Source organism: Thunnus thynnus, chromosome 4, assembly GCF_963924715.1.
Source record: "Thunnus thynnus chromosome 4, fThuThy2.1, whole genome shotgun sequence".
NCBI classification, from domain to species: Eukaryota; Metazoa; Chordata; class Actinopteri; order Scombriformes; family Scombridae; genus Thunnus; species Thunnus thynnus.
In genome coordinates, this window is record NC_089520.1 from 6,919,249 (window position 1) to 6,938,655 (window position 19,407).

At 38.6% G+C, this 19,407-nt stretch overlaps 1 protein-coding gene across 1 annotated transcript in view; it reads right to left on the minus strand.

The window, feature by feature from the left end:
* Nucleotides 1-4,825, minus strand: part of raly (RALY heterogeneous nuclear ribonucleoprotein) — a 147,566-nt gene extending 142,741 nt beyond the window's left edge. Inside the window, exon 1 of the mRNA XM_067586317.1 lies at nucleotides 4,721-4,825. The gene's annotated coding sequence lies outside the window, so the exon portion shown is untranslated. The remainder of the gene's footprint in view (nucleotides 1-4,720) is intronic.
* Nucleotides 4,826-19,407: the final 14,582 nt, after the last annotated feature.

Sequence of the window (19,407 nt, forward strand, 5' to 3'; positions counted from 1 at the left end):
TTTGTATACATTGGATCACTTTTGAGTGAATTCAGTAACTACGGCTATTGCTTACAACTTAAGTGACAAAACGTTTTAAATTCATTACACTCTGATGATTTGCTGATGATCTCTGATTTGCGCCCATGGTTTCTTCTCCATAGCAACGGCCGAGGCTCATGGGTATTGTAGTATTCTTGGCTGTCCACCAAAATCATGGACAAAATGTGATTTCTCAGAAACAAAGTTGAAATTATTGATACTGGTGGTCGTAATATGAAACTAAAGGATTGTTACAGTATCTGGGAGAGTCCTGAGGTTATACTCTGTTTAAAGAAATATTAGAAATGGGAATACAGAATGGGGAAAGCGGCCCCCCTCCACTTCACACCTCTATAAACAAGGATGAAAACAATTAATATTTACTGAATGAGAGGCCAGTCCCACCCAGTTACTCCAACTGGCTGTTCATTGGAAGGCTTTGCAATGTTGCATGTCCAAACATAAATCTGACTGAAGTCTCCCATCTGGTACATTTGCAATCAGAAGTAGGCCTGTCACGATAATTACGTCACCGACTTATTGTACCATATATGGACATGACCTCGATCATTTCTGCTGACCTCGATATTGCCTGTTGTGTTTGCATGCATGTTGGTTTACATAAGAATGTCACCATCATTTTAGCCAACATGATACCAGCCACGCTGATTCCTGAATCAATATTTAACATAACAATAACAGCTAGCAGCTAACAGTTAGCCTGGGAGATAGCTGGTTAGCCTGTAAGCATTGGCGCATGAACCGGAGAGCTTTAAGTTTCTTCCGGTGGCCGGAAGTCGTCGGTTTCCAACCCACAGTGAATAAATCCTCACGTTTAACAGCACCACTCACCAGTAAGCGACTGCGAACAGTTTGACTTTCCGATAACTGCTAACTGTTATTGTCCAACCATCTCTTGGCTGGAAGCTATAAGTTCACAGCAACTACATTAACAGTACTTTATTTAACTTTATTGTGCAACTATGGCATAAAATCGCAATTATTTCTGGGACAATATATCATCCAACAAAAGTAATTATCGTGACAGGCCTAGTTGGAAGCAAGTACATCTTGCCCTGTTCATGAATCAGGGGCAAATTTCTGTCTGGCTGCACAATAACTTTCAGCGTAGCTCCACCCATCTTCAACCTGAGTAGAGGTATAATCACCCACAGTTATTGGAAACATCGGTCAGGGTATGCAGTAGTATAATTTAAAAATATGAATTTGTGGAGCTTTTGGCAGTATCTGATCTGTGTGACAGAAGTTTGGACGATTCAAAAGATTCAATTATTAGTGTTTTGCCGAAAAACTGGTTTTTGGAAACATCTGTAATTGAAATGTGATTTACAACTAACAAACAAAATCTACTTCTATACATTAGCACATACTTCTCATCAACAACAGGCAGATGGATAGATGAAAGAATCATAAGCCAACATACATGCTGTTTTAGAATAATAAAGATGAAACACCTTCACAGAGTAACCAAGAAGCCACAGCAGCAGCCTGCAGCCGCACTGATGATATCCTGCAGACTCTTTTCTTCCCCTGAGTCTCACAGTCCTGCCTGTGGCTGCGTCTTACTGCACAACACCAACTCCACACTGTATAAATGCATTTCACACTGTGCACATTAAACACTTACACACACAAACATGTTACTACGGTACTGTGTGAGCCAGAGAAGCGCCACAATGCCACAATGGGACTGTTTTCATGCGTGTGCCTTTTTTTTCATACTTCATTCCCCCTCCACATTCCCCTTCAACAGCTGCCTTTACCTTTGACAACATCACTCATATAAACCTTAATTTCTCATGTGTGGAGACTTTTTAGGAGTGTAAATGTAATTTATCCAGGGATAATGGTAAACATCTTGGTCAGTCATGAAAGTGAGCCTGTGTCTTTAAATTCAGATGTTTTTTTTGTGTGTGGAGGAGGTGGATTTCCCTCCCAGAGGTGTCAAACATTTCACTCAATTATTTCTTATGTTTTCTATTGTTCAGTTTGTCTCATATTTTCAACTATAATAGACTTCTATCATTTTAACTGTTTAAAGGATCCACTAAGTGTCACATTTAACAATCAGCTGTAAAACATTGTGTAACTGTGATTTAAGGAGGCCATTTTCCCACACTATGTGATGTACTTTAATGCACCACTGGAGCCTTCAGTCAGCTAAAACTCTGACAAGAAATGACACAATTTAAAGCATTACTCTTATCCCTGAATATGCCTACTACTTTTTAAAATGTTGTCTTTATAAATGAGTGATAAATGAGTATGATTAAATACATCCCATTTTCCATCTGTTTCACTTCTTGTCTACAAGTCTCATATGCCAAAACAAATCTTGAACCAGCCAGTTTCAGATTGAAGGTTTACAAGGGCACAACAAGTCATAAAAATATTCTCATCATGCAGTGCAGAGGCTTTGATGTGCAAAAAGAAGGATCAACAACCAGTCTGTTGATATTACAGATCAGATATGCATGACAAGACAGAGTATGACAGAGTAACAAACCTGACCTGTCAACTCCTCCTGGTCTGCTTCATGAGGACCGACAGTAAAAACAGGCTGCTGAAGTGTGTGTGTGTCAGGTGCGTAGCCAGTAATGGGCCTGGGCAGCACTGGTCCGCCCAGCCAAATTTGATCAAAATACATTTTGTAACATAACATTTTGTCCATCAGCTTGCAACCCGGCCGCTCGCTCCCTGGCGGTATAATGCTTTCTCCCGGTCAGCTTGATGTGGGTTCACCCAACAGCTGTGGAAAGTAGGGGTGCTGGGGGTGCAGCAGCCTCCAGGTGGCTGCCAACCTATAGGCCCATATGTGTTGTCGCAATCATTTTTTTCTTTCTGTCGTGTGCAGCCGGTCTGGCAAAAAATAGACCCCGTGTGTAAAGATAGTGGAGTGGAGAAAAGAACCGGGCTTGAGACACGTGGCTCACGGACAAGGTTGACACATGCGGGTAAGAAATGTCTCCAACAGCCTAACTACTAAAAACTGTAGTTATCAACTTGACATGACAGAAGAAAGTCTCCAGAGGAAACCGAATTAAACTTTTAGCTTCTGAAATAAATTTTTTAGACAGCTCTGATGGAGCGCAGGATTTATCAGGAGGACGGCTGCTTTACTCCAAACAATCTCACAGTGTGAACCTGGACTGTGCGTGTGTGTGTGTGACCTTCTGGATGTGTAGAAGGACACAGAACATTAATTAACGTTAGATCCTGACTGATCCTGTCAGCGTGGCAAGAGATTTAAATAATCAATGAAGTTACGCTGCCGTGCGCGTCTACGCACAGCAGCGTCCCTCAGCAGGGAGACACTTATCGTTTCTGCTGCGGCGGGATCACTGCAAGTAATAAACTCAAACATTTTTTTGGGAGGAGGGTGTTTAATAGTTAGCACGCCCACACCCCCAACTGAAATCATGCTATGGGTTCACCCGCCAATTCATGTGCCATTTATGAACCACATGCACAGCTAAATTTGTACGTATTTCCCTGCACAGTCAAGAAGTGGTGTGGACAGTTTTCTTGATAGAATAGAGTGTAAGGATGCAGTTTTCTGTACAATCTGCAGTTCTGGTTTTTCATGAACTGACCAGTACTGAAGCAACACTGGCTGTAGGCTATAATGAATGCATGCGGGATATAATACATGTGCAATTTCTGTCTAAGTTAACACCACTGCTCTCCGGGTTTTTGTTTAGTTGCCACTTTATGCAATAAAATGGTTAATTAACAGTGTTGTGTGCTGTAGAGTCGGTGCACAGCCAGTCTTGCCAGTGCAAATATACTGTATTTTAGGCTGGATAGGCTATTAAAAATGGCTTTTTGTCTATACTGTTTACTGGTTATACTGGTTGCTTGTTTTTCAGTTTGTCTGTTTGTTCTTTTTTCTTATTCTAACTTTTCATAAGTCAGTTTTACGGGTAAAAGATGGCCCACCCACTTTTGTATTAGCCTATACAATTTCTGCCTATGCCACTGGTGTGTGTGTGTGTGTGTGTGTGTGTGGAGCTGTTAACACACATTCATAAACCCACACTGACCGAGATATTCACTACTTTCACTACTGAGATTACCATTTAGTCCAAACAGAAACAGTTCCTTGGAAGAAGATTAGCTGTCCGTGCAACACCTGCCCATCATCATCATCATCATCATCATCACCATCATCATCATCCTCGCTGCGTTCTGTCATGCTGCATGCGCAACATTCAAGTTTAAGAGAAATTTCAATCCCCTTTGGTTTTTATAAAAAGAAGAAGAAGAAAAAACGAATCTGCAGGACTGAGATAGAAGAAACTGAAGAATAAAATACACGAAAATCAAAAGAAATCTTGTAAGATCATAGAGAGGAAAGACATGTTTCAACATGAAAGAGAAAGAAGCGAGAAAACATCACGAAAAATAAATAAAAAGACACTGGAAACAAACACAAGAAAAGCCAGAAGATGAGTTTCCCTCCAACATCAATACATTGATAGAGGTTTTTGGTCGAGCAGGTAAAGCAGCGGATAAAAGCTCCGGTAAAGACTCGCAGGACAACAGAGAGGCAGAGAAATCCAGCCAGCCGCTGAAATTCACTGCAAAAAAAATGAAAATAAAAAGATAGGAACCAAACCAGCAAGAAAGAAAGGAGGGGGGGAAGAAAGAAGAAAAGAGGAAGAGAGAACTGACCTACCAACGGAGAAGGCAAAAACGTTCAGAGGCTGAAGCGAGAGGAGAAGAGCAGAGCGGAGCTGGCGGGCAGGCGGCTGAGACTCGGTGTGCGCGCGCGGTTACTGTGCAGAAGCTCTGACTGTGCCCCGGCCAGCGGGGCGGTGATGAACAGCAGCTAAGTGGAGCGAACCACTGAGCGCTGCAGGGAGGGGGGGAGGCCGGGTAGACCGAGGAGCAGCGGCGGCTGGGAGCTCCGTGCGTAATTTGGCACTTGGCTAAAAAGCGCACGGACAGAGACGGAGGAGCTCTTAATGTTACATTCTGTCCAAAAATGTGTTCACCAAACAAGTCAGATTTTTCAGTAAGTGGCGATTCAGATTAGTTTGTAGTTTCTGACACACACCTCTACACAGTAACATGTGCTGCTGTTAATTAAGTCTATCTAGAAGTCAAATATATATGTATGTGTGTATGTGTGTGTGTATGTATGTATATATATATATGTGTGTGTGTGTGTGTGTGTGTTTACCTCCAATACTATAATCGAGCCAAATATAGTTTATTCTGTGTCTGAAGGAGTACAGGTGCAGCACACACACACACACACACACACACTCACACAGTCATTGGTTTGCTTATTTTTTAAGTCCATCGTCATTGTTTAGTTCAGTGGATCACCAACACTTTCCATAGAGTAGTTAACTTGCACCTCCAATCAAACAGGCGCTGTCCAATCAGTTGTTCAATTCAGTGCTCATCCAAAATGATGCAATTGTCACGTGACTTAAAGTAACATCTTTTATGTGTAAAATAGATTTAACTGCAGATCAGTGAAGTTAGTAATGTTAGTTATGTAATCAATTAACCCAGTGAGATTTTTAAAGGGAAGCCTCGAAGGAGGCAGTGTTACTCTGGGGGATTTTATGCTGTATTTATGTTTTGTTGGCAAAACTGAGTGCTTTAGCAGTTGTTGTTGGGGGGAGGAGGGCGTTGAAGGGGGGGTTGGAGGTTTTGCTTGTTCACACAGAGGCTGACGCCTGCAACTCTTCATCTAACAGCTTGCAAAAAAAAGGGATCCACTAACTAGCACTGAATATGACATATCTTGTGGTAATACCTTGAACATACAAAGAACACAAAGTGAGCATCGGACAGAATGAATTATAAATCCATAGACTAGTTTATTAGAGAAAAATATTGTAAATATCGTTGACACACCACAGCATCTCACTGATTCCTTCCAACAGAAATCAGATGTTTACTGGGCATGCACAGTAAACATCATCATTTCTTGTACTATTATTGTTGTTTCCTCTGCACAGCGGCTGTAAAGTTGCAGGCGAGACTTTACGAACTCAGAGGTTCAAGTTGTTTGTTTCCTTGACATCAGTGAAATTTCAAACTCTTGACATTCTTTTAAAGCCAAAGGGCGATCTTGTACACACACACACACAAACACACACACATAGTAATCTATGAAAACAGTTCAGAGCAGACAGAGAGTTGAAGTACATGAAAAGAGGAAGAGCAAGGTTGTTAATTTTGTTGTGCTGCTTGTTTCTTAGTTTTCTCCTTCAAGGGATGAGAGAGGAGCTGGAAAAACAGTGGCGAGTGAGAGAAACAAACACACACACACACACACACACACACACACGCAGAGAAAGAAACAAACCCTCTGATCAGACAGAGAAGAAGAAAAACAGATGAATAGAAGACATAAATCCCCAGTGGTTTACACAGTTAGGTTCAAGTAGCAAATAAAAGCAGACAGTTGTAATTAGACTGATGAGGGCAGAATGTAACAAAGTGTTCAGCTAATATTTTCAAGCTGCATTTACTGTCAGCTGGGGTCAGCCGTTACCCATGATGCACAGCAGCATTTTTAACAGCTACATTTCAGACCAAAATCAGAGTTCAATCTTGGAGAGCTTTGACATTTTGAGCTGTTCATCAATTGCAAAGCATCTTGACAGTGCTGATCTCTCAGGGAACAAAAAATCGACTACTCCAAAATGGATCTGCAACCGAGAGCCCCGTAGTCACTGCGTATCCGAGACTCCACCATCACCGCAGACTTTGCAAGGATCTGCAGATTACTTTTGCTGTGCTACGTTTTGGTCTAACCAGAACCTAACTCAGTCAAGTTTCTATTACAGTACAATCTCACCGGTCACCCTTTCAAGGAGAAAATACACAGAAAGCAAAAAGTCTTCAAAATTAAATAACAAAATATATTTTTGGTCCATACATACCCACATACCCTGGCTCCAATAGACTCCCATTCAAAAAGCGTGAACTTCTCTCATGAAATACTAAGTCAATACATTTTTTCAACAAGTCATCATGGTCTAATAAGTGTGTTAGTGGTCAATTTGGAAGATATAAAGATGAATAGTAGCTTTGATGTCTTCTCACATTCTGGCCAATCTCACAGCAGACTAGTATATTAAAAAAAATCACTCGAACGTTCAGTTGACTGACTGTTGAAACCATCACAGTTGATAGCTAGTCAACACTTTTTCACTACATTCACTGTCAGCTGAGGTCAGCTGTTAGCAATGATGCACTATCACTTGAATGGCAAAGGGCCCAGTCGAATCAGTATTCATAACAGCAAAATTTCAAACCAAAAATCAGCTCATTTAAATGAACTCAATGGATTCACTCACAGAGGAGAAGTAAATTACTTTTAAGTAGAGTTTGACAGAACTTTGAATGTAAATGTCTTTTTCATCTTGACCCTTTGCAATCGGTCTTGACAGTGATGAGCTTCGGGGTAATGGAGGGCTGGAGAGTCCAAAAATGGAGGAAGCTATCATATTACAATAGCTGTAGTTATAACCTTGCTCTGCAAAATGAGAAGCAACGCCAACAGTTTCTCCCCTTGTCTATTTACTACTGCATAGCCCTGCAAAGTCACTATGCCAACAAGCTTGTAGCACCTATTTCATGAGGATGTACAAATAAATTTCATGGTGTGAAAGTATATTAATACTTACTGAGCATATACAGAAGCCTAAAGTAGCATGATAGCAAATATATTTTAAATCTCCTTATCTCAAATTAACAGTGTTTTCTCTTAAGTTCTTGAGAACTGTCAAATCTGGCTCTATGAATCATGTAACTGGATTAATGTCAAGATTCATTTGGCAATCAGAATTTTGGGTTGTACATGTAGTGTTGGGACATAATGATAATATTCTGGCTTGTAAAACAACAGCATGTATTTTAATCATGTGAGGTCGATGGTGATTGGCTTTTGTGATATTGTCAGTTTATCATTCATAAGTCGATAAGATGTCACCAGCACTAAAAAAAAACAGAGAGGGAGGTTTTAATGTTTGAAGTCTCTTGAACTTGAAACTATATTCTGTTCCTTCATGCTCATATTAAATTATTTTTTTTTCTCTTCCCTCAGTGCTGCAGTGAAAAGAGGGAGTGAGCATGGATGAGACATACAGAGAAGACACAAGTTATTTGATTTTCTTCAGTGAGGAGTCTGATGGTAAAGCACAGAAGAAAGAGAGAGAGCTGCTTGTCTGAAGCTGTTCTCCTTTTGGGGCGAGGGGAAAGAGCTAGAGGAGTGACAGAGAGAGAGTCTCTTAATAAAACAGCTTACTTTAAAAGACTGATTGAAACTGAATTCATCTGGAGGCATAGAAAGTGAAAAGAGACATCTGAATTTCAATGTTCTTAAATAAAATGTCTCACTTTAAAGCTCTGATCGGGTGTCACCCACGTGACCCTTGACTGAAAACAATCTTCACACGCAGAAAGAGAGCTCCTTTTCTGGGCTGTGATTTATCACTGAATTATGATGTAAGAGAAAAGAACACTGCATGTTTTCTCATGTTTCTTGTCTGTCTGGGCTTAGAAAAAGAGAAATAGAGGGAGCTGTGGATAAGCTTCTTGACTTGTGACCCCTTAGGTGCAATGTCTATTTACAACCTCTTGTCACTGCTGCATATTTTATGGATTGTGACCTGTTTAACTGAAGACAATTTTTTTTCTCCCTCTTTTGAATAATTTTTAAAAAGGCCTGAAGCTGTTACATTATTCTGCTATTTGGCAAGAAAAAATACTAGGATTAGAGCAATGTATGAAAAAGAAACTATAATTTTGTTGAGCAGATTGTTTTTTTTTCTGCTTTCCTATCTTGCTAATCATCTTGCAACCCCTCAGATTCATGATCCCTTGGGTGGGTCACGACCTACAGATTGGGAATCACTACACTAACATCTTGTGTGTGACTAGAGGTGTTTTCAGACAGAGAGGAGTTGCCGTCGCAGCCACCACCTGACAGCATCAATGTTTTATGTCTTGAATAGGTGGCAGCAGGGCACAACGCCACTGCGGTGGCTCTTGGCTACCTCTGATCCTACCTGCTGCTATCCACCTATAGTACAATCTCATAAAAAAAGAGCAGGTTATGACTTAAAGTAGAGGGAATGGTAAGCAATACATTAGTAGGTTTTGCTAATTAGTAAATGTTGTTTATTTTCTCAAACTGCATAATAAGACTTTAAATACTGTTTCTCTTCATTGATCTGTCTGTTCTCTGCTGGTGAAAAGGTGAATAATTCAGGAAATTCTAGCCTGCCAGTAAAATCAACTCCTGAATCATTTCGTTGCCATGGTCACACAGCAAGTCGCTGTGGCAAGTTGAAAAAGTTCACCCATCAGGAAATGCCAAAAGAGACAGTTCCTCTAATGGCCTAAATAAATAAATTGATGGGTCCAAGAAAACTTAAAATGAATGGGAAAAAACCCCATAAATTTGTATTAGAGTTAAAAAGATGCAGTATTGTTCAATTACATTGAAGTGGTTATTTTTCATCTGTTGTTTATCTGGTTTAGAGCTCATTTCAGCACCAGGAGCTGTCCACAGGCTGACCACTTACATAGACTCATATCACAGAAAAAGTATCAATTTGCTCTCCACAAGGGATTAAAATGGTAGTCAGTGTTTAGTCAGTTGTCAATTGAGATATTTATTATGTAGCACAATTACTTTCATAGGCTACTAGGTTGGTTCAACAACAGATTGAAATGGATTTTGTTTGCAGTTTTGCATTTTGACTGAAAATAGCACTACATTAAAAATGCAGATTCCAGTAATACGATGACATACAAGTGAGGAATGCTGATCGGAATAATAGATTGTTGAGTTTGAAGCCTTATCAGACATCAAAACACTATTCAGCAGTTTACTATGAGACAGGTTATCATGGTGACAGTTATTATATCCTCTGTGTTGATGATCATAAGGTAGACAGCAGGAATATCCTGTTCATATTACAAGGTAATCTACCAGGAATGTACGGTGGCACATATTTGATTGGCCGATGCAGTGAAATAAAGGAGGGAGCTACAAGTTGGAGCGCTGAAGTCTGTCTGCACTGACCTAACACACCCTACTGACATAATATAGAGATGTTGCATCTTATCACTGAGACTGACACTGACACACTGTGCTGGATAAAGATATCGAATATAAGCAGAAATACTGTACTTATTTATTCATTCATAATTATTTTTTTAAAATATCAATTAATTATCGAGTATTGGCCTTTAGAAACTCCATAACATAAACACAGCTGTGGGTTCAATCAATCTCATCAAAAGTCAAAACATGGTGGGGGTTTTTTGCCAGCAGCTGTCTGTTGAACCACATCTGTCTCTGAAATCCAGCTGTCTAGAAAAATATGCAAAAAAATAAATGTAATTTTAATTTTTGTTGAAACACGCACATATTCCACATGATGCAGAAAGAAACAGCACCCAGTCCTCCAACTGTTTTAAATGACATCTTATTGGGTGCGGTAGCAGATGAGACAGGTGCGGGCTGGAGTCCTGTGAGACATTTAACAGACTGTGGGTGTCAGTTCATCTACCTTCATTTACAAGCTTATAGCACTGTCCCTACATGTATTATGTAGGCATGCCATATGCTGTTATTTTCATAATACATTTGGCTACTCATCAATTCTATCAACCATATTCCTATACATGTATATGATTAGGGTTCAGTGTCAGTGCTCGAGGGATAAAAACCAGAGATGTAAGAGCCAGGGGTTTTTCCTTTTCTGATGTTCTTAATTTTTATCATTTTAGAGTTCTGGCACTGCAAGTCCCATCAAGCACTGGGTGCAAATGGGATGTCCATGACAAGCCATGCTGCAAACAGTTCCAGTGCAGGAAACAATCACTGGATTAACTTTGATACTGAAGAGGAAAATCTAAATATGATGATTTTAAGATAAGGAGTGTCTTTTATCCAAAACAATGTGCATATGGAACATAGTGATGCTGCAGATGGACAATTTAGTAGTGGATCGCAGGAGGAATTGTTTTGATACTTATTTAAAACTGTGAATCCTGTCACCATTAGAGTTAGTATATTAACAGTAACAGTTACATTTTAACAGACAACTTTAGAGCCTATAAGAAGTACATGAGGTATTTTATACTCAAAACAAAGATTTTGGATCGACAATCATTTTAAACCAGCAATCGTGTGTTCTTAAGTCAGTATTTACCAGATGTACGTTATCTAATTCCTGCACTATAGTGAAACAGCAGATGCGTCAAAACACAACAGATTTGGATAGAGAGATAATTATCTCCACCCCTTAGTTAGCACCAATTAGCTCGTTTTACACCAACTGTGAAGATCAAGCGGGGAATCCTACATCTTAGTTTTCTCCCCTAAAAGCTTCCTAACGAGTTCCTGTTCCAGAAAATAAGGCTGGGACAGCAACTTTGGCACTTAATGAGCTGAGGAAGTGTTGTGTAAGCAAGTGGGCTTCGTCTGGTGTGGGGATAGTTTCTCACTTTATGGCTTAAATCCACTTTAATACCCCATAACCGGTTTCTTCTGCGAGATGTAACAGGTGTAGGAGGTAGTTTAGATGAAGGAGGAAAAGAGTAATACGAAGTACACACAAAACATTGCCATGAGCTAATATATTTAGGCATATAAAAGGATATGCAAATAGGTGGAAGCACAGTGAAACAATGAAATCAGAGAGGGATTTGGGAATACTTTTTGACCATGGTGCAGTTGATGGCACTGTTAAAATGACCCACTGGTGATTTGGTCTGGAAGAAGGGAGAAAATAATGACCTGTGAGACAGTTTGATCTGACAGAAGATCAATTCTAGTGAGCCATGAGGTGGTTAGATCAGGAGGGAGGTCATAAATACTGACCTATGAATCAGTTTGATTGGACAGTATGACATTAACTTTGACCTATGACCCATATTTGCCTATATGGCAGGTCAGTTTGCCTCAAGCAATGCAGTATTGCAGCTGTAGAGCAATACCAGGTGGTAAAGTCTGTCCTTGATAGCACTATGGATCATGGTGTTATGACCATCATACATTATTGTTAGTTTGAATAAACATAAGTAATCATAGACATAAACCACCACTATGTGCCCATGACATATATGTTTAACAATGTCCTACAACAGTAAAATGAGACACAACATTTAAATAACCCCCAGGAACACTGAATTGATTGTTTTTACTGTTGTATGCTGGGGAATCTTGAGGTACATTATATTATAATTTAGAATAATTGGCCTGAGTCAATATGTTTTGGACATTCAATATTAACCTTTTAATCTGTTTCTGATACCATATCCCACTGGACCCTGTAACACCACGCTGGATATTTAAAAAAATACAACCTTATATCTGTCTAAATGATCAGATACAATAACCTTATCCCTTTTTCCATGCTTATCTGCAACACAAGATATAATATTTTATTCATAAAATATATATTCCGTCCTCATTCTGTGTAGAGTAAATATGGGTACAAGCTTTTAGTTAATAATTTCTGTTAGTGGTTTGCTGTATGCTGTCTTTTGGCTGTAGGTGTGTCAGCCCTTTGAGAGAGATTTTTTTTTCTTTTCTTCTCTTGTTCATCTCCAGCCATGAATCCACCCCCTGCATGCTAGATTGTCTACAGACCACAAAACACACATGAGTGACTTTTTGTGACTCACGAGTCACTGGAAGGGCAGAAAACTGCACCATCTACTGTGCCTGGTCAGTGCCTAAGTACTGACCTGCCATAGATCAAGAAGTATTCCTAAACCCTATTGTGAAATTAAGTAAATGTGTTTGGTCATGTCAGTCATCTTGCAATGATACCATCAGTTTGACCCTGTACTGGATCTTTAACCTAATCTTCACCGAGTGAAGAGGGTTAGAAGATCGAGGTTGTGATGTAAAACTCTCTGTGTTGTCAGTTTTCCTCAGAAAACGTTCACTTCTGTAATATTTTGCCCAGATGGACTGAATGATGAAATTAATTTTAAATACTTCCTTTAGAGGTTTAAAGATTAAATTAATATTCTTATGAGAATGAACTCTGTGTGCCTCCACCGCCCTCTCAAAACGTCTGCCATTTCAGTCAGTGTTTAACAGAAAATGTATGAAAACTCATATGAATTGCTTTGGAGTTACTTAATATGTTAATCATACATTCTCAAATAATGGCCTTTATTTACTTCAATTACAGAGAGAACCAGGACTTTATTTAAAAAATGTAGGGTTTTTGTTGTGTTTTCATAAGTATATTTTATTACATCAGTAAAAACCCTGTTTGTTTTAATTTGGTATTGATGTTGTTTGCTATTAATGCAAACTCATAACTTCATCCTGGTTTAACTGTTCATTTCAGTATAATGCACATTTCCACAGCACTAATGTAATCAGTACAACAGTCATGTTATAGTCACCACTAATGTAACATGTTCCAAATATATTCTAGTATTTAAATTTTGTAATTTTAGTACATCACACAGTAACTTACCCTGAGAAATCTCATATGTATTCATTAATCTTGGCAGAACTGGTTTCAGGTAGCCTACTATGCACCTTTTAAATGGAATGAACTGCAAACTGCCCTCAAACTTTCTTCCAAGGAGGTTTTAAAGCTTTATTTTCTGATGATTTTTATGACTCTTGTAACTATTTTGATTAATTCTTTGTTGACTGTGACTGTCTCACTTTAGTTGTGTCATTTCTGTTTGCTGATTGTGTGTTTATCTCATTATGAATCTTTGTTGTTCTCAGGTCTCTCTTGAAAAAGAGATCTCAATCTACCTGATTAAATTGTTGTTTTTTTTAAAAAGAGCCAAAATGTAACTTTCCTTTGGTCTTGCCAATCAATCTTAACAGTTAACAACCTGAAAACATCTTTGTTTTCCTGTGAAGACGCCTGACAAAATTCTCCAACATTCCCAAATATCACCTGTAACTCTACCTGTCTGGAATTAATCTCTATATATTTAGTGACATCATCCCAGGAAAGCCGGGAATGCTGAGTGTTGGAATTTGGGCTCTTTCATGATACCAAAACAAGACCCCTGAGACTAAACCCACTAGGGATCTATTTCATGGATTTATCTATAAATGGCTTCAATAAATCATAGTAGTAGAAAACATGCAAATACACACACATAGTGCACTCCAACACACACGCACACACAGACTGAACACATTATATGTCAACATACATCGGATGTGTGCAAGATTTTTATTGTCTTGGCGTGTAGGTGAGCCTCGACTCCATCGACGTGACAGTTTAATTTTCTCCAGTTGACCTTTCCATGCAACACATTTGCTGATAAGCTCAGGTAGAAAACATACACACACACATACACACACACACATACGCACACACTTCCCTTCCCAACCTTTACTCTGTCTTCTCTCTCGTCATCTAACCTTGCAGCACACCAATAAGTACCCCACCAAGCACGCAAACACTCAAACCATTTATAGTATTTATAGTCCTTTTATTGTCTTTGGCATAACTGTGAGTGAAAACATGAAATACTAGTCTTAGTATCTTTGTATGTTCCCTTTCTCTACTTCTAAATACTAAAAGGAATGTAGATTAAATAAAGGTACAAAAAGCGAAAAATCAATATAACAAAATGTCCTTCCAAAGAGAGGGAATTCATTTTGAAATAAATTGGAGTTACAATTGATTTGCAAAGATAGAAGATAGAAAAGAGAAGACACAGCAACAAGGACAAGATCCCTCACTGGCTTCCCACAAAGATGTTGAAGTGTGTTCTGAAATACATTACCAAGATAAAGACGCCTCTACTATCAAGCTATGGGACATGGCAGCGTTATTTCACCCATGCAACCTAAATTCAAGGAAGTATTCAGATAAGTGAACACTGTGAAAATACTTGATTACAAGTAAAAGTCCAGCATTGAATATGTTACTTAAGTAAAAGTATGTAAGTATCATTACAAAAATGTACTTAAAGTATCAAAGTAAAAGTATTTGATGCGGGAAAATGGATCACGAGTGTTAAATTGTTAGTGTATATTGTATATTCAATTATTACTGCATTACTGATGCAGTAATGTTTAAGTTGCATTTTACTGCCATGGTTCATCTATGTGGAGCTAGTTTTAAGTACTTTAAATTCTGTTAGGTAGAATAATGCATCATTTTTATAAGATTATACATAAAATCTTATTTTTTAAACAAGTAACTACAGCAGGAAAATGTGGAGTAAAAAGTGCAATATTTGCCTCTGAATTGTAGTGGAGTAGTACAAAGTGGCATGAAATGAAAGTACAAGTACCTCAATTATTGTACTTAAGTACAATAATTGAGTAAATATACTTAGTTACATTACAATACTGTTAAAGAGTAACTGTTACATTCCCCCATAGATGGACGTGTGACTGTTTGAGTGTAATGATGATGTGTTGTGTTGCTCCTCAGGCTCTCTGGGCCTCAGCTCTTGATCCTCCTCCTCACTTGTGTTATTGGCTGATGCATCTGGGGACCTTCAGCCAACCACTGCCCATCGGTGGGATGTTTAATAGCTGAGGAGCTGCACTTCCAGGTCCCTTCGCCACTTTTTGCTGCCTGCTTACACTCAGAGTTTTTGTGTAGAGCTATTTTGTTCACAGAGTCCATAGCTCTGTTGTGTGTTGTTGCTGTTTGATTTCTGTTTATCAATTCATTATCTAAATTTATTGTTTTTTATGTCTTACCTTAAGTCCTTGCCAGGAAGCTCTGTAGGGGGGAGCTGCCGTTTTTGTTTCGTTCTTGTTTTCGTTTTGTTGACAGCTTAGTTAGTTTTAGTATTTTAACATTTTCCTTTGGCGTAGCCTATCTAGTATATTGGTTTTGTTTGTATCTAGGGCTGATTGGTTTGTTATTTTGTGCCGGGTCTCTCCCTAAGTCAAACCTTTGCTTTAATATCGGTCAATAAAAGACTGAAAATCTGAACAAAATGTCCTGATATTCTTCATCTAGTTTAATGTTACTACCCTCTCCTCTAGATCACCTTGAAAAAATATATAAAAAAGACATTTTGTTACTCCACTTCATGATATGCAGCCATGAACTATGGCTTCAATATAATGACAATAATAAATGTAAAAAAATAAAATGTCCTCACTCTCAAGGTCTACATACGAAATTGGTCCTCACAAAGACAGTACAGTACAAAAACACTCACACAGTAGCTGTTTTAAAATCTTCAAATGCCGGTACTTAATATTTATGACACAAACCTTGGAGAAGACTTGGCCAGTACAAATGGAATAGACCTTGCTTGTGTATGAGAAAATGTATGAGTGAGTAAGACTGACACATACACACACACACACACACACACACACACACACACAGCCTGAACCACCTGCTTATGTGCTACTGTGTGTGCAGGTGTTTTCAGGCAGCGAATGGTTACAGTTGTGGCTGAGGGGGGAAACTCACACACAGTTTCCCCACAAATGAACAATGTTTAATATTTTAGATTGCGGGATGCAGAATGTGTATTTAGGACATTTACACAGATTTTGACTGAGTGTTAAACTAATCACAGCCCAGAGCGACCATACACGCAGCAATCTGAGAAATCTAAATATTTACCATGGCAGAGTCCAGACAGCATCATCAGATGCCATACCACAAACAATCCCGATGACAGGATGTCAGCAAAAACCTAGAAGTTTCACTGTTTGCATGTAGCCTACTTTAGCAGCTTGTGTCTTTTAATTTCCTGGAAAACTCTGAGAAACTGTATGAAGGAGAGACACTTGTCTCTGGCTCTCCTCCCCTCTGCCACCACTCTACATGCACAGTGAGAGCAGAAGACTGACAGCCCGACACTTTGGTCCATATCTTGACAGTTTTCTTTTACATTTTTATGTGCTTAACTGGGTCATATCATGCATATTTCCAGGTCTGTACTTTTATTCTGGTGCTCTACTGGAATATCTTTGCAGGATGTACAATTAAAAATGTATTTATTATTTATTTTATGTCTCAAACAGACTGCTTTAGCTCCTGTCTCTTTAAGGCCCCCCTACCGATGAGCCTGCTCCGTTCTGATTGGTTACATCCCAGAAGCTGCCCGAGGCTACATAAACAAACAGTAGTTGTAGGATTTAACTTCTTTATCTCCTTCTTTACTCAAAATGTCAACTTCTTAAATACATCCGTACATGTCGGAGCCGAAATCTGATCCAAAATATGTGAGTGGACAACGTGAAGAACACACTCAACGACCTTAGCAACAAAGACTACAGAACGGACGGCAGTTTTGTCGGCGAATGATCTGATGTCACTTTGATGGTGACGTAGAGGATGGTAACTTTGTAAACGGAGCCTGGGCTTTTGACTTTCAGGGAGCATTTTTACATGTACGTTCACCTCAAGTTTTGGAACTTTGACCATGTTTAGACATCCGATATTAAAACAATGATTATAAAAATGACAGAAAATCTCCAAATGCATGTTATGTCCCCTTAAAAATCTAAATTCAAATGTATCCTACAAACCTCAAAGTCTGATTTAGATTAATAACTACTTGAATTTGTTTTGTGGTTGCTCAGTTAGTTTTGTTGCTTATAAACTCCATTCATACCAACGTGTGTGTGTCTGTCTGTAGAGAGAGAGAGAGAGTGCTTTGTTCTTTATTCCATCTCTCACACTGACAAATACAGTATCTGACGACAGCATGCTATGCAGTGATTGATCAGGCGCACACACACACACACACACACACATACACACACACACACACACACACACATACACATACACAAAGCTATTATGACTGTTTTTTAAGATCTTTAGTGTAATGGCTCCTGCTTCAATAATGACACTAAATTACCTCAGACAGTCAATGAAAAAGGTTTTCAGAGCAGCCATTTTTCCCTGACACAACCTTACATCTCCACTTTTATCTACAACTATATCTAATTTAGGTTTTCTTTGACATTAAGGTGTTTGGTTCCTTTCCAAAACGCTAGTATTTCAGTTTTTTCAAAAAGAAAGAACTATAAAGAAGATTAGGATCTCACATTTTTATGTTAAACACCGTCTTAGAGTTAATTTAGTTAATTTGCTGACATTTTCGGTTGTTGCAATGCCCACTAAATATAGTGTATAATGTATTATGTGGCTAATAGCAAACATTACCAATCGGTACACTAAAACACACACTACAACCTTTATGTGTGGCAGTGGGTTCCATTATTTACATCCTGTGGTAGCTTTTTCATTTCTCCACATCAAATAATGTATTAACCAGTGACTGATAAACACATGAAGGCAAATACCATAAAAACAATGTAGTAAGATGATATTATCTGACATTACGAGTTAAAGTACGCATTAAAATCTTCTTTCGTCCATCACTCAGACTCTTTATTGTTTACTGTAAATGACACACTTCCATTAATATACAATTTAAAGGATGTTAAAGTACAGTTTATTACAACTTGGATATTATTTTCATAGGTTTAGCTATTGTTTCTATCAGTAATAATAACATCATACACATCATGTGTATTGCTCAGATCTTGGAACATGATGACGTCTCTAAAAAGACAGATCAATACACAGGAGCACTCAGACAATCAGAAAATGAAGGCAAACAATAAAAACATCATCTAAACTGTCTGTTGTAAACATCCATCACAGTTTACTGGCCGAAACGCTTCTTCAAATTTGACCTACTGTACTTGTAGTTGTGCGCACACACAGCTTTCTTGTACAACGAGGGGTTATCGCCAACATTTCATATGTGCTCACTTCTGTTTAGATAACCTGTATAAACTGATATTGGCTTGTTTACAACCTGCCTGATCGTCTGACTGATTGTTTTTCTTGACCTACTGGAATGCACATTAGCGATGTCCCCATGTACCCAAAACCATGAAGATCCAAGTTCTGATAAATTATCCTTTTAATGTGAGTTTCCTTTTTTCTCCCCTTGTTCCTAAATGTCGATCAAAACGCATCTGCACAACAGCCTCCTTGGACTCTGTAGACAGAAGAGCAGCTGTTTGTGAAATTCAGCTGTTGTGGGTTTGAGGGACATTTTGGGACAAATTATTCATGCTATTGTAGATGATAAGTGGTGTCAGTAAACTTTGGCTAAAGCAGTTTTACTTACCTAAACATAACTTATCTACATAACTCTCTCACAACTCTGAATATTACACTTACATTTCAACATTTTGCCGCTCACTTGTGTTCACTTTTTATGTGACTGTGATTAATCTGATTTATGTGATTTGATTAAAGAGGTTGTTGCTCTGAGCTTAACAAGGTTAGATTACTTTATAGTTTTTTTTTTCCTTCAATATCCTCCAGCACTCTACAATGTTAATCTCTTGGGTATTATATAATCACTGAGTTG